The sequence below is a fragment of the Lytechinus variegatus genome, chromosome 7 (genome assembly GCF_018143015.1).
Source record: "Lytechinus variegatus isolate NC3 chromosome 7, Lvar_3.0, whole genome shotgun sequence".
Taxonomy (NCBI): domain Eukaryota; kingdom Metazoa; phylum Echinodermata; class Echinoidea; order Temnopleuroida; family Toxopneustidae; genus Lytechinus; species Lytechinus variegatus.
The window spans coordinates 12,122,372-12,140,056 of record NC_054746.1 but is presented as its reverse complement, the minus strand read 5'-3'; the positions used below and the strand labels follow the sequence as shown (position 1 = coordinate 12,140,056).

The 17,685-nt window shown below is 34.7% G+C and overlaps 1 long non-coding RNA gene across 1 annotated transcript; it reads right to left on the bottom strand.

The window, feature by feature from the left end:
• Positions 1-3,466: 3,466 nt before the first annotated feature.
• On the bottom strand, positions 3,467-16,427 carry LOC121418458. Its single transcript, XR_005970468.1, has 6 exons — positions 16,347-16,427; positions 10,675-11,010; positions 7,930-8,034; positions 7,143-7,331; positions 6,744-6,931; positions 3,467-6,371 (listed from the first exon to the last, which is right to left on the bottom strand). It is a non-coding gene; the product is annotated as an uncharacterized LOC121418458 (long non-coding RNA).
• Positions 16,428-17,685: the final 1,258 nt, after the last annotated feature.

The window sequence follows — 17,685 nt, the reverse complement described above, 5'->3', positions numbered from 1 at the left end:
AAATTAATATTTTTGAGTATTATCAATAATTTTTCACATTTCATATTTTTATGAAACAATTCAATTTCTATCATTACATTGAAAAAACCTTGCCAATAAACAATTAATTTTTAAAGGGGGAGCTTTTCTTTTCAAAAGAGCAATGGAATATATTATGATTTTGCAAATAAATAAATAACCTTTTCTGTTCATGATGCAATTGTGGTTCTATCAGGGAACACAGCATTTTGATAAAAATAGCTAATTTATTAATTCACCATCATACAAGAACAAAATGTTGGCTTGCATATCCATCACATAATCATGAACTCTGAGAGATCAGGCGAGGCACCGACAATGAAAGATAGATCTAATGGGTTGGAACCTCAACATAGGCTTGTCCTGAGGGAGTGCACTTCATATCACACAATGGTTTATAATTCCCCCATCAATCATTACAATACAATGCATGAACCCTAGTAGTGAAGCAAAATGTCAAATTTCAAAGACGGCACCCAATAAAATTTAAACAAAAATCTTTCCATGGAAAAAGAAACCATTTCTTCAGCTGAATGGTCATCGAGCATCAATGACAACTATCACAGACAGCACCCAATAAAATTGCCTAAACTTGTTTCAGACTGGATGGAGGAAACTATTTCTTTAGCCAAAGGGTCATGGAGTGTTGGAACAATCTACTAAAACATGCAATGTCAAATCTGTCAAACAACAGCCAACAAAATCTCCCAAACACGTTCCACACTGGATATCAGGAAACCATTTCTTTAGCCAAACGGACATTGTTGGAAAAATCTACCAATCACTGCCATATCCACAGACTGGAAGATGGATGAATGAACAGCCTAGCATCACTTAATATCAAGCTTGAGGACGGGGCTGAGAAACTTCTCTGACATGATCAAAGGAACGATAAGCAAGAAGAAGGAAATAATTTTATGATGGTCTGCAAATGATGCATTGTATGATCATTGCAAAGAAGTGAAAGACTCACAAGTTCCCATGAAAGATTTTTAGATGTCACAAGATCATAAACAAATTGAATGAGTGGAGGACCTCCAAATATAACTGGCAATGGTAAATAGGTACATGCACATCTTAACCCTATATAGCCCGGGGGAGGGCTTTTCATAAAATTTACCTCCACAACATTCTTTGTGATATATTTGTAACAATCAGGCCACAAAATTTCATGACATTTTCCTCACGCAATTTTATAGACCAAATTCACAATGTACAATGTAATGGTATGCAGTTACAAAGTTAGGAAACATTTTGTAAATGCATGTCTGACCCCAAATTGCTCAAAATGTGATTACATTTAACAAATCCAATGCAAATTCTGTATGTAACCAAAATTCATAAATGTATCTTTATTTTTACCTACACTGATTACAAGCTATTGATGTCATGTATTTATGATTGAAATTGTGACATTGACAACTTTCATACAAAAAAAAGAATAAAGGTTAAAAACAAATAAATACCCCCCCATCTATGTAATTTCAAAATATCCTGGGCTATATACTGTAGGGTTAAACACTGGAACTTCCCCTCACTTTAATGGATACCTGAACATGATGAAGTTTCCTCTGCACAGGAAATCTTTTCAAAATTCATTCCAAAGAAAGAGCATTTCCTCCTGGACACAGAATATGAATGGTGACAAAGACTACAATCTGCCTTATTGGAATTCACACAAATGCCTTTCAGTTTAGAGTTACTAAGCCAGAAAATGTATCAGATGTATGTAGTTTCCCTTCGGTGACAATAGGAGCAAATAATGGCCTTTGACTCTGACTCTGTAATACCAAGACTTCACATTGCCTTTCATTTCACCAGAGTCAATTAAATCTGGAAAAATCCAACAAACATAGGAAAATATCAAACACTAAGCACTGTAAAAGACAAAAATGACTAACTGGAACTAGATCCACTGAGAATTCCTCTAATGCCACCACAAAGAGGCCAACCTTATCACAAGATACCAGCATTTGTGAGTCCAAGAAGTGACTTGCATGAGGTTTTGAAGCACTGGATAACATGCGTAAGCTGAAAGGAACACCATTCCTTGTGGTCAGACAGTACTTGAAGATTATCAAATTACCAGATTCCAAACACCAAATATAAAGATGTCACATGCAATGAAAACAAATTTCTGTAATTCTGGAAGTCTGCAGCATTTTTCAAACATAAGTTGCCAGTTCCTCTCTCTTCTCATTGTGCAGAACTGTGTCGATTTGGAGAGCACATAAGTTTTTTATCAATCTTGATCAATGGCACCAAGCTCCAAAGCTATATGGGCTAAACTGCTCCATCTATATCTCTAATATCAATATAGGTCAACTTGAAACACTACACTGGCAAGTCTCTAGAAATCAAAATTTGACATTGCACTTCTGAAACAAGATTCCAGACTTACATATATTGCTCTGATTGAAGAAGCATTTTTTTTACACATTGTGGAAAAACCATTGAAGTGCACAACCCTCATAAAAATGGGTGGAAAATTTATATCCGAAGTTGAAGATTTGGGCAGACAAACCTATATTGAGAACCTACCTTATCATCACATATCTTAACATCCGTGCGGTCCACAATATCTCTTCACATTCTGTGAATACATGATGGATACGCAATCAAACATGAGGTTCATGTACGTACATGGTGAAATGATCGCGATAAAGTTTGATATATTAATTCAAACTAGTCTGGCCAAAAAAAGAACACATACAGAAAAGGAGAATATATATATTGCAAAATAATTCACATTGCTCTATTATTGCTCTGCAATAAAAAAAATAAGATCAATGTGTGTATATATAAATTTCTAATATAAATTGTTTATCTTCTTAGCACATTATTAAATCAGTCATGGCAAATATAATGTTGCAACAGTGTGAAACAAAGATAAAGTTAGAGCAACATCTAGAACAAATAGTACTGGGAGGTATATACAGAGAGACCATAATGGATTGATCTGGCACAGCCAACAAAAGGATACAGAAATGGGAAGAAATACCAGTTAAGGTAAAGAGAAGGGATTATTCTCATTAAAAGAAAAGGGAGAGAAATTCCTGATATGGGGAAAATTGCCGCCCAATATTTTCACAAAGGTTATTGCCCTCAGTACATAATTACTGGAAAACTGATTGCATTGTCTCACATACTTTTGGCTACACAAAATATCATTGAAATCATTATTAAAGCACTTACATTGTGGCAAGTTGTATACCATGCACAACAGTGTCCAGTGCCCTTCTCTGCACACTGAAAAATAGATCTCTGGGTAGTGACATCGCTAATTATGTGATTCTGGCAGGAAGATCCCAGCTCAAACCAGACAGGAAGCCATGTTTGTGAGGATGAGGGCCTATCACCATCAATCGATGAGGTCAACTGCTATGGTCCTGCAACTTGAATGAATCTTCTGGGCTGCTGGTCTTACAATTTATTTTTTCAAAAAAGAAAAAAAATACACTACATGAATACAAAGCAAGTATAGCACAGACAATTGTACACTGTAGGGCAGGTCCAAGCTATCTGACATTGATGTCAAGGTCATCACACACCTTTTGATTGGTCTATGAACCGATTATTACAGGAGTATTTGTGAACATACTGTAGAGACATGTGACATCTTGCTGTGTAATCTTCCAAATCATCAATGAATATACTCATATTGAAATCTGTGACTATGCTAGCATCATCATTTGAATACAAGCAAAATGACAATCTAGTCAAAAAGACATCATAGCAATCGTATGATTGGTTACAATTTAAAACCAATTTGGCCTTAAATTTGGACTAAAAAAATTAAAGGCTTAAAATCATCCAAAATCATTTAGTGTACTTAATTAATTCAAGTCTCGAAAAAAAGATAGTAGTCAATCACATTTCAAAAAATTAGCAAAATGTCATTAGTTCCAAAATTAGATCATGGACCCCTCGCAAGGTGTGTGGAGGCCTTAAGAGACAAATTAAAAAGGTGTTTCACAAAAAATTAAGCGTGATTAAATTTCTACTTGCATGTGGAAAATAACAGATCAAGAGATTGCTGGAATCACTCTCAAAGGACCTGCTTTAATGCAAATGAATTGATCAGACTGTGTATCAAAGATCATGAGTACGTTAATGCTTTCAGCATGATTGGTCAGATTTCTGTCTTTTTTTGGGGGGGGGAGGGGGAGGGATGAAATACTTTCAAGAAAGCCGCCCAGAATTGTTTTGCTAGTTTGATATACTTATAAAAAAGGTAAAATATTAAATAATATGAAAGCAATTTATAACAGAGTAACATCAGACCTATCTACCAGTACCTTGGATTTTTGTCTTAATCTGGGTTGAGTGTGGCACAATGTTTCTTGTTGAAGGAAAATACAGATTGAAAGCAAGAGTTGATCTCCCAAACCGTTCTTCATTTATAGCGAGAACAAATTATTTCAATACAGGATATTTCAAAACTAGGGGTGTACCAAGCTGTCTCATTTGACTAAAAAATTGTTTGTTTTTCCTCATATTTCTGTGTTGGAAAGAAGTGAAATTATATATTTTTTTAGTTGTGAGAGGCATAACGTCACCCACATATTTTTTCTATGATTGGTTAATCTTTGATTAGATGTTCTGTCAATTACCTATTTTTTTATTTTATTTTATTTTTTTTGGGGGGGAGGACACATTAGAAAAAAAAAGGATTTTAAACAGACATTGGAACATGAACTGTCTGCAAAATAAGTGGATGTGAGCAAACAGAAAACTACAAGTGTTTTATATTAAAAAAAAAAAATCATTTTTCAAGTAATGGGTAAGCATATAAATACAGAATTCAAAGAAGATATTTTGGACAGATTTGGCACTCATTTTTTTTTTTTATAATAGTCACCAAATAAATAATCTGTTGCAAAATCTGTGGTTTTAAATTTTTGATTAATGGCATTTCAATAATCACTAATACTTAAGACACACAGGCTCAAATTTTTTTTTAAAAAGCAATTTTGGCCATAAAAAGCTAAATATAGTACATTTTCTTGATGTTTTTCTCGTTGCTCTAACAGTGCCCAATCACATGCCATCGTAGATTTGAGTCCAATTACAGTACACATATTTTATTTCTTACACACAATTGACCTTTCTTATATGATATATCCTGATTGAAAAACAGCCTGACATATATGACCTTTGACTCATGACCCAAAAATCTAGTCAGATCATTGTTACTCACATCAATACTTGAATCTAGTCTGAATATTAGAAGTACAATTGAATACAATCTTATTCTATTTTTTTATATCGCATGTATACACCATCCAGAGTTTTTTAATTAGAAGCTACGTATAGAAATACAAAAAATATCCACAAACAAACCTTTCATTACACGATGCAAAAGGAACTTAATTAGAGGGCCCCCATCAACGTTTCGTGTGATATTTTCTCAACAAAACAAAACTTCTGTATCTTTTAAGACTACATTTGTGACAACTGGGTACGTGGTTCCGAAGATACACATAATTTACTGCATGCATGTTGGACCAAAATTTGTTCAAAAACATGATTTTGTATACAATTTCAATACAAATTGTGTTTTCAACCAAATATGAATAACTGAATATATTTGTTTTCATATGCTGCTTGCAATCTTTTAAGTATCACCGGAGAATTTCATTAAAAAAGTCAATGGAATGCAAGAGGTCAAAAAGAAATACATAGGAAATTGTAAAAACAAAATAATACATAAGAATTCAGCCTGATATTGCAGTTTTTTCCAAGAACATTTTATAAGAACACTACAAAGACTTTCTACACCAAAAATTAGGATATTTGGAGCTTTATTTTGGAAGCAAAAAGTATGATTTTGCATTTTACAAATAAATTAGTAAAATCAGGGACAAGGCAATGTGCATGCCAACTATCGGTACAATTGCAGTCGATGACCGATATTTCAAGGGAACCCCCACCCCCTTGTTAGGATTAATTCTAAGCCTCACAACATACATAGTATGCATGCAATAATGACACAACAGACAATTCAGATACAATCAAATGCCAGCAAAGAGATAATAGCTTGGACCTGCTGATTGGAGCTATGTAAAAATCATAAAAAATTAATAAAAATGGGTTCCTGAATATAAATTCATATAAAAGTCACATTCTTCAAAAAAAGTTTTGGATAAATTTAAATAAAGTTTAAACTGATAATTGGTTTGATCAAGTTGATCTACCTGATCAATTAAATACCAACATCTTTTAAAACTAGAAGATGATTTTAAGATTGGTGCCATGTCCTTGTCTCTGATAGACTATCTCTCTCTTTTATGCTTGGTAAATGGTTCACATCAGATAGGGGGTGTATCCATGATGTACATTGAGTGACATGACTGCAGGTGTAAAGTGAAAGAAAAAATATTATATTATTAAAAACAACATTTCTTTTTCAAAAAGTTTGCATTGGGAAAAATACACTTCTGGTATTTATCACAATTATACAGGAATTTTAACCAATATTTATTTGATTAATCAATATATGCACATAGATATACAAAAACACTTTATGAATTCACTCGCTTATTTAGTATTTTAAAAGGGATATCTTTTGGAAAAGAATATTGCAAATTCAGGTGTAATGTATACTTGCATTTTCTGAGACACACTGTAAAGAGATGTACTTAGCAGTGCATTAAAAATGTTTATTTCTAGTATACATGAATTATCTGTGTTGACAATCATAAATAGTGCACTGCACAACTTACCAATGGTTCTGGTGGCATATTGATGGGCATTTTCTTGACCATTGACCCGAGTTTGTTGAGTTTATCCTCCAGCATGACACCAACTTTTCCTAATCCAACTTCATATACAGCACTTCCCATTGGGCCACTTCTGCTAGTAGAACCCTTGATTCCAGGGCTCTGCTCTCATGAATAGAACTCTATACCTTCTGCATATACAAAAACATAAATTTAAGATAAAAGTTAGTTCTTGGTTCTGAAGTGAAATGACTCTTATGAATGAATGAATCTTATCTGCTTCACACCAATCAATATACATAGGACTGATGACTTTGTGATATTAAGATATCAAGTATTTTCTTTTTTACCTGTTGATTATATAATGTAATATATGCCACGGAGGGATATTGCACAACTTACCACTGGTTCTGGTGGCATAATGCTGGGTATTTTCTCGACCATGGACTAGAGTTTGTCGAGTTCATCATCTAGCATGACAATAAATTCTTCTTAATCAAGCTCCATATTCTGTGCTACCTGCTGGGACACTTCTGCCAGATGAACCCTTGCTTCCAGGACTTTGCTCTCATGGATATTACTTTGTGCTTGCTTGAGAGAGTAATGAAAATAGAAGATAAAATTTAGTTCTCGGTTGTGACTCAAATCACACAAATTACCATTCACAGGATTGATGACTTTGTGGTGGTGAAATATCAAACATTTCTCTTTTCCATTTATCCATTGAATGTACAACACAATTATCCAAGGCTTTGAAAGGCAAATGTTCTGGATACTCCGTTGACTGGCCTCAATGTCCGTCTTATTGTCCTTTTTATCGATGCCCTATTTAATATGTGCTGTAATGAAAAATGATATTGATAGTGATATTGACACATGGTCTTAGTTAGTTCATTGACAACAAAATGACTTTTGACCATGACCATTTTATATGAAACTCACGCCAGATGATCAGCAACACTTAATTACCCTTATGTCCTACTCTGACATAATACACATAATAGGTCAATTGTGATGACAATTCAGAAACTTTAAACCTAAGATTTCAATATTCAGTATCATAAACAGAGACTCGATATGTTTCTATTATTTAAATAAAAACAAATTTATACTTCTTAACAATTATCATTATAATCAATTATTATCATTACTATAATTACTACCACCATCATAATTTTAATATCCTTACCTCTGATGTCAGTCTTCTTTTCCATGTCTTTGGTTTGAGGCACCAGGCTCCGTAAATCATCTTTACCCAGCTGAGGAGTTTAATTCCCTGAACCGTACTGCATTTCTTTTAAGAAAGATAATATCATTTTAAGTTTATTATTTTATGAAAAATTATTATTAATTACAAATTACCATTTACATGTATAAAGAGAAACATGGTGGCAACTTATCTTCAATTTGTTGCACACAAAAAGCTATATATTATCAACTGTCCAGGGTGGAAGCAAACTGAATGTTTATTGAGGATAGATATGTCTTTACAAACCTTACCATAAGTCTGTGATGCGATTTTTTCATAAAACTTGGTAAAATTTGATTCCTTTCATAATATGGAATATTTTACTGTGTAAAGTTCTAAATCACCATACAAGTACTATGTTGCTATATGTAACATCCTTATTAGAATAAAAAAGAATTGAAAATCTAGTCGTAATGACATCAGAGCAATGGTATGATTGGCTACGATTTGAAACCAATTTGGCCTTTACTCCAAAAACTCCAAAATAAAGGCTTGCAATTATCAAACATTGTTACATGTATTAGTACTCTCACAGTTAATTGAACCAGTTGTATAAGATATAAGACAGGTGCAGATAGGACGGGACATCGGGACTTTGGATGTGTAAGTAGAGTTCTAAAGGGCATGTGTGTGAAAACAGTACCGCAACATATTACGGGAAAGGTGTTTCAAGAGCATAAAGAACGGCGGTATAGAGTGACAGTGCAGCAGAACCACAAGGAATCAACAGAACAAAACAAGGAGTGTACACATATACTCAGAGTCAATGAGGCTGCTAAAGTAGGGACCTTGTTACAAGACAAGAAGCTGGAGGCAACGTGTGTAGGGAAAGTGAAGAACATAAACCAAACTCTTAAGAAAGAAACATTCCGGGATGGGGAACTCGTAAATGCAAGGAAGAGATTGTCACAGACTATGAGGTGACCCTCGAAGCCGGATTCCTCTGGAAAGACTATTATTACGATGCACTTTGCATATAGAACTGTCAAGTTTAACATGCGTTTCTGATTTGCTTTGTTTAACCTTTACGCAGCCTTAGAAAGTTCATGGAAATTAGAGAGCAATATCTAAAACAAAACGATTGTACAAGTTTTTGAAGGAACAATATCTTAAAGTATTAGAGATCAGAGCAGCACCATCAGCCAGGTGGTTCCTGTGGTCCTGGACCTGAACATTTATCTGAGGAAGTGGCTGGCCAAGGGGAGGCACTGCAGGCATATCGTTGTGGCAATGAGGGACTTCCTTCAGCGAAGATTCTAAGGAATCTTGAAGCATGGCATGGTTCCAAACAGACCAGAAAACCCACAATGAGCCCTTCGATGAGGGCTTATTCCTCATGGCCCCCGTCCTGGACCCACAATACACGTAGCATTGGACTGATGCTGAGGATGGCCATGTGGAGGGGAACCGTAAGGCAACACAGTAGGATTTGAAAATATTGAAAGGTGGGTATTCTTGTCTACATTAGAAGGCACAGATATATTTGAATTAGATTTTAAAGCCAAATTTGATTGTCTGAAAAAAATAATGAATTATACATACAAAATGTGTAATCACTTTATTTGAGATTCATTTTTATCTATAAATAAGAGATTTAAAACATAATACTTTTATTTAACTATGAAGGTATATTAGCCTCTAACCAACAAAGAATGAAAGTAGAAGTATCTGAAAATCTGGATTAATATTTTTTTTTTATGCTTGAATATAAAGAATTTTTTTAAATTACATCAATTACAGTCTAGAATGAATTTAAAATATTTAAAATAATTTGCTACATTTGTTTTCTATCATATCTAATTTACTGCAGGTAACTAGATTGATCAAATATTACCAGACATATAAAGATTATCTTCCATGTTTCATTACAGAGACAGTCATCAGTGAGGCAGAGAGAATGTAAGTAATGCAGAAGATGTACAGAGGGAAGAAGGAATGCCAGCCATCAGCACCAGCGAAGAGGAGGAGATGCCAGCAAAGGTCCCGCGTCTAACAGCTAAATACCGAACAATTCGCAAGCGAGTAGACTGGGGGCAAAGACACAGCAAGGGATCAGCTGAACAACGACCTAGCAACAGAAACTAACAGCCAAGATGCCATTACCTTCTGGGACCCTGAAAATTCTGCCTGTGTTAAATAACCAGCCCCACACCCAATTGCAATGCAAATCGTCAGTGTGCCTGCAAGTAGTGCACCTGTTAAGAGGGTGTTCAGCACAGGTGGAATTCTTGTGAGGCCACACAGGGCTCGTTTTAGCCTTGTGATGGTTGACTAACAGTTTTTAAGTGCAACAAGCACATTTTGTAGGGGGAAAAAACCTAGACTCTCGCATATATATGAAAAGCCTGCCTTGCAGAAGTTGCAGTGTATCCCTTCCTTGTATAGCCACATAACTGATGAGCTGGTCTTTTCTTGTTAGATTAAATCAAGTAAGAGAGTAGTCTGGTATTTCTAAATTTTAAATTGAAAAACTGTTTCTGATTATGTAATACATTGCACATGTGCCAGACTTGGACTCGGACATGCCAGACTCGAACACGGAAGGCCAAACTAGGAATGACTAGACTCGGACACATCGATGAATCTTGGATGGGAGTTATGTAATGAAATTACAAATCGGATCGCGGACTAGTGTTTAGGTGTGCATATGGTATTCAGACAATTTATGATATCTTATTTACTCACCAACTATTTCTGCTTCTTCTCCATCTGTTCTGAAGTCTGCAATAGAGCCTATTCTGACACACTTAGCTCTGCAGGAACCTTTGTTAGTTGGATGACATGGATCAGTACAGAGAGGGCGGGCTTTGTCCCATAACCACTAGCATAGATACTGTGAATTGTTGACTCTTCTACACAATTTTTGTTCCGGCCCAAATCATGAAACCCAGTTGCAGAACTCTTTGGTGAGTGCTTTGAAGTATTCATCCTGTGATGAAGAGTCCTGTCGTTTCACCTTATCCGTCGAATCCTTCTTCTGCTCTTCATCTTTGTGATGCAACCATCAGACCTTCTGATGCCCTGTTGACAGGAAAATAAAGTATTTCAATTAAATTTGACTCAATTCACTCTTTATTCATTGCAGGCATGTACCAGTATGCATATTTTACTTTGAAATGTATTTTACAGATATTGTGTCTGACATACAGTATGATATTACAAAGATTGATAATCATAAATACAAGAAGGTAGAATGCCTCTGGCAGTCTTGCCTATATTTATGCATATTCAATATAGCACCAGTGTTGAATTTGAAAACTACATATAAAATGAATAATTTAAAAAAAAATACAGAATAAAAACCTTTCACTTGATAATAAAATCGTTCATTAAAAACCTCAAATGACATTTGACCTTGACTCAGAAACTTTTCCATTTCATACCATGTGAGTACAAATTTCTTGTTACAATAATAGTCTCATCCAAGTTAATTCATCTGAAATGACCACTGACGTTGGCCTAGTAACCTGAAATTATTCATCTAATTTCTGATACCTGTTAACCACTGTCTATGTTTAACAAATTCTTACTGATGATTTCAAAATATTGGAAATCCTAACTTCTGGTTAATTTTTTTTCTAGTATCAGTTTACTGAACCCCAAATGACTTTTAATCTTCAAGTTCACTTAGTGATCTGAAATAACATTCATCCATTTGCCAGTAAATATTTGATAGCTATTATATTAAAAATCAATTGAATAGGGACTTATAGTACTTTCAAAATCTTCCTGAAAGTTCAAAATCTTAACCTCAAGTTTCTAATATTGACATGTAAGTTTCTAATTTCAATACTTGGGCAGTTCCACGGTTACGGAGTGACATTCAAACAAAGATATCACCCATAATTAAATAGTTATTTGCAAAGAAATGGTACCTGGCAGTAGTTGCTGAAACCAACTTTTCAAAATAATGACATTATTTTGATCCACTGAATTATAGAGATATGAACATTCATTAACATGGTTACGGAGTGATGTAAAATGGACATGTATATTTGAGGAGAAAACATATTGCTCAAACTGTGAACTTTAAATGGCTCTCACAATGTTGAGTTCTTGATTGGATTCTATGTTGCTCTAGCTTTAATTTGCTACATTACATTAAAAAATTTGTGTATTTTTTTCATTAATTAAAACTTTTTTAACACATAAATCCATTCCCGGTTACGTAAAATACTTGCATTAGCCAATAAATATTTATTGGCTAATGCAAGTATTTTACAATTCACGATATTCATCGGCCAATTGAAGTTTTTTTTAAAATTGGCACTGCTCATGATATCGTTGCCCTCTCTTAATTTCTTATACGCGTCTTGTAACTAGGCTATGAAGATGGAAATATTCACTACTGAATGACACGCGCCGTATAAACTAAAACAACAACAACAATATGGCAACATGATCATCAGTGAGTATCTGCTCATCTTCCTATGATTTTTCTTAATATTTGTATTATTTTTTGTGGAAAAATAATTTTATAAATGCCTATGTGGGGGAAATGAACTTCGTTTCCATTTACAACATTGTGTGATAAGCAAGTTAAACAAATCAAGTATTTTGGAGCAACATTGTTGTCTCCAAATACTCGCCTGTGTGTGTGCCAATGCTTTACCGTACCAGGCTTCATGAGGGTAAGCCTAAACAGTAGATGACTTACTCCCGGAAGCCTCCAGGCTACACAAACAGACGAATACATTTGTAAGACTCGAACTCTGATCGAAATAAACTACAAAGTACAAATTAATGGTGAATATACTAGGCATCATTATTTCACAATTGGTTTCATTTTGAGGGGAATTTAAATCAAGTAGTAGTCAAGTTAGACATTACGGTACTGTTTATTTTGATGATTGTGCCTTGTGAACCAACGGCAAAAAGGCAAAGCGAATCTGCCGGCCGACATACGGTATGGTACCGGTATTTGACCTAGGCCCTAAGACTCCATTTTGGTTTTTTTTCTTTGAAGCACCGATTTTACAAAATCTGCACCGGCACTCGATGACATCGATCAAACACTGCTTTTAAAATCGATTCCACTCAGGCTTAGGCCTACCTAGACAGCTGGCAGCTGTCTGTTTCGAGGAGTTTTTTAACATTTAAAAAAAAATTTCTCCTCGTACACAGACGGCTCGCTATCGTGCAGCCACCATTAGGGAACTTGCAATGCAAAATCCCCCCGTCGGGGCTCTTCAATTTTTGTCTTTAATAAATAAAAATTTTAAAATTAACGCGACCAAAATGCAAATTTATATTCCCTCTTGGCATTAATTGCCAAAAAACGGAGAAAAATGAACTTGAAAGGAACAAAAACAGTGACTAACCTCGGCTGTCACGCAAATTCACTTCCCCGTTTTAGCCGATCTTGACTTAAGTACATAAACATATGGGGCGGTATTCTGAAAACGTTCTTTTCTTATATTTTGTTCTTATCTTGCTTTCCATCCAATGCTGAGCGCGTAAATTTATAATTCGCGCATATGATATAAAAGCGCGCTAAAAGATAAGAACAAAATGAAGATAAGTGGTATTCTGAAAACGTTCTTATCTTTTTTTCTTTATCTCTTTACGATATTTATGATAATATTTAAGATAGCTAGAGGGTTATCACATCTCACGATGTCCGCGTTCTTTCTTGCTAAAAATCGATAGCCACTGGTAGTAACAAGTATTCCTCCCACCCTTTCTTTCATTCACCCTTTATTTTGCCTGTCTCTTTTTTCTATCCCTTCTTTTTTTCTTTTTTTCTTTCTTTCATTCATTTATTTTTGCTTTTTCTTCCTTTCTTTCTGTTTGTCTTTTTTTCTTTCTTTCATTCTTCATTTTGTTTTATTCTTTTGAATCTTTTAACTTCTTCCTTATTTTTCTTTTGCGTTATTTTATCTATTCTTTCTTTTTCTTTTCTTTTTTATTGAATATATTTCCGTTAAAACAAATAACAATACATATAAAATGATACATGTGAATTGATAAATGAAAAACGGGAGGATGGGCTTACACAGCAGCATCAATCCCATGAATGGGAGGGGTCCTTCCACTTTTATTTTCCCTTTATGATTTTTTTCATTGAAGATTTTATTTTCTTTCCCCTTTTTTCTCTTTCTTTCTGTTTTTCTTTTCCTTTCATCCTTCACTTTATGTATTTTTTAAATCTATTTATTTCTTCATTCTTTTTTCTATCTTTCATTCATTCTTTCCTCTTTATATTTCTTGTATTTTATTTATTCATTTTATGTGTTCCTTTTTTCTTTCTTTCCTCCTTCCCTTAATTTTCAATTTTTTTCCCCTCATTATTTTTTTTCTGTTTTCTTTCTCTTATTTCTTTCATTTTATTTTTGGGGTTCTCTTTTTTTCTTTTACGCTCGTTCATTTGCTCTTTCTTTCATTCTTTTTATTTCTGCTTTATGACACTAAATGCGTGCCTTCTTTCTGACTACTTTCTTCTTTATTCTAATTTATTTTTTTGCTCATTCTCATTTCGTCCGTTCTTTATTTACTCTTTCTTCTATCAATTTCTAAAAATCATTTTCTTTATTCTTTCCATTAATCTTTCTTCGTTTCTTTTCATTCATTCTTCATTTTCCTGCCTTTTTATTTTTCCCTTCTGTTTCTTTCCTTCTTTGAATTAACCTTTCTTTTTATCTTTATTTAGTTTTCAATTTTGCTTTAGTTTTCCTTTCATCTTTTATCTTCTCTCTCTTTATCTTTTTCTTTATTTCTTTGTTTCATTTTCCCCTTTTCTCTCTTCCTTCACTTTTTACATATTTTTGTTCCTTCTTTTTTTTAACTTGGCTTTCATTCGTTTTTTCTAACTTTTTTTGTTCTTTATTCCTTCATTTTATCCTTTTTAATCTTTTTAATTTGTCCTTTTTCGTTTTTTTTCCTTTAAGTTTCTTTCCTTTTCCTTCTTTATTTTTCCTTAAATTTTGTATTCCTCTTTTTATCATTGATTATAAAAGTTCTATTTATTCCTCCTTTTCTTTCTTGTATTCTTTACTTTTTTATTTCTTTGATCCTTTTTTTCTTTTAAGTTCTTTTTGCTTGCTTTCTTTCGTTTACCTTTTCTTTCTTTCATTGTTTTTTGCTTTGATCCTTTTATTTTTTAAATTTCTGCTACCTACTTACTTTCTTTCTTCCTGTTTTATTCTTATTCGTAACTGCTTTCTTTACCTTTTTTCTTTATTCTTTCTTTATTTTGTGCACGTGTCTCGAAATAATAATCAGTCATTGCGTATAAAATGCCTATTTCAAGCGATGCACCAGAAACAGTGTACGCGCAGCGCCCATGATATTCTCTTCACAAATAAGGAACGCTTCTATTGGTTAAACTGCCAATATAAAGCGCATTTTGATTGGTAATATCTTAAAAATGGGCGTGTTGAAGATAAGGAGGCAGTCCTTACAGAGATAAGAACGCGTTAAGAAGATTTTCAGAATACCGATTTGCAATGATTTTAGCGTCTTCTTATCTCATTGAGATAAGAACAAAGACAAGAACATTTTCAGAATACCACCCATGGCCATTTAGTCCCCTGTACAGATCGCGCTAGACAGCTGGCAGCCGTCTGTTTCGAGGAGTTTTTTTAACGTTTTTTTTTTGGAATTTCTCCTCGTACACAGACGGCTCGCTATCGTGCAGCCACCATTAGGGGACTTGCAATGCAAAATCCCCCCGTTGGGGCTCTTCAATTTTTGTCTTTAATGAATAAAAATTAATGCGACCAAAATGCAAATTAATATTCCCTCTTGGCATTAATTGCCAAAAAATGGAGAAAAACCAGTTAAAAGGAACAAAAACAATGACTTACCTCGGCTGTCGCCCAAATTCACTTCCCCGTTTTATCCGATCTTAAGTACATAAACATATGGACATTGAGTCCCCTGTACAGATAGCGCTAAAACTTCGGTCTCTGTAGACTGTAATTGGTGAGTGAAGCCAACGGAGTTCAGCTGAACAACCAACATAGTAACAGAGACCGAAGCTTTTGGACTTGGTCTAAGATCGTGCTAGAACTTCGGTCTCTGTATTTGGTGAGTGAAGCCAATGGAGTTCAGTTGAACAACCAACAAAACAAAGACCGAAGCTTTAGTTTTGGTCTAAGACTAAGGCCTAGGCCTACTCTAATCATTATCATCACCGCCACCATGCCGGTACTATCGAGGCCTTGGCCTGAGCCCGCCGCGCCGGGCGACTTCGGCGACGGAGGAGACCCCTCGCGCCCAAGTCATGCGAGTGAGACTAGTAAATCTAAGAACTAAGTAGCATCAAAATTCTCATCACTCATTTATCAAATACAGTGAAAGCATACGCAATTCAATGGTATAGGACTGGTTTCGATAAACGAATCGGGTACACTCACCTGTAAATTAAGAAAGAAAACGTCACATTTGCATCATCTTTTCGAATTTGGCGCTGGATGGATATGCTGGCGCTTACGCATACGTACCGTACTCGTCCAATCGCAAAGAAAAAAGAAAATCAGAAAGCTCAGAAACCCTCAGAAAGCCCGTGATATGGGCAATATACCCAAAGACTTCCTAGTCATAAAAATGAAAAGGGGCCGATAAGAAAAAAAATTGTAAGAACTATAATCCATAATCTCTGATATTAATGATGCAAAATAGAGTAGGAACTAGGAAACAATTTTTACTAGGGGCTATTTCAACCCTCCTATATCCCCCCCTCATGTTGGGCAATTGCTGGGTCAATTATTGCTGAATTTAGGGGCCTACAGATCTATATTTCTTTAATTTGAAGGGTTACTTTTTTTCAACAAGAAGCAATTTATGCAGTTTATTCAAATATCATCAATCAGTATTACGTAAAAATATCAAATATAGATTTTTTATAAATTCATTGTTTGTGGCAGCTTGGCAGGGCTATTCTTGAGCCCGGGGGGGGGGGGGGGGGGGGGGGGGCATTGAATTGTGGATACCATGCGTGAACATGGGGTTTCAAAAAGCACCCTAAGAAGTATTTTCCATGTTCTGAAAATGCACCCCTTAAGTATCGGCATGTGAAATCCTACCCGCCTTTACAAGTAGGCCTATTGGAAACAAAATGATATTCCCTTACTTTGACCCCATAAACAAGTAGTCAACAGAGATAGTTTAACAGCCCCAGCATTATCAGCAATCTTTTTTTATAGTATGTGTATGGACATTGGAGTTACAACTACATCAGAGAAACTTTCTTTGAAGTCATGTAAATTTTGACTTGCACCAAAGTAAGGCATGACCTGCGATGAATGAATCCACAAGTCAATGATGTCATAATCCTATAAAGGTTGCATTAAACTCAATTTCAAAACACTTTCAGTAATTTACATTATACTTGTTTAATAAACATCTTTTAGCATCAATTCTCAAGTTAATTTTATTGAAAAGGGATTTGCTAATATGTTTACTAACTCATGTAGGATTATGACATCACTGGCATCTGAATTCATGCATGACAAATATCACCTAAATATGGCATCAAACTATGTAGGAGAACATATTTTTAGGGCATGTATATAATCACAGGTTTGTGACATATTTTTTTTTTCATAAATTGGGGATTTGTGAGGTGTCATTTTTTAAAAAACTCACATGGGGTATATCCTTTTATTTCTTGGTTGTGAAACTTGTTGTTGGGAGGGAGGGGGGAGACCCCCATTTCAACCAAGCGATCTTCATAGAAGTAGGATAAAGCAAATT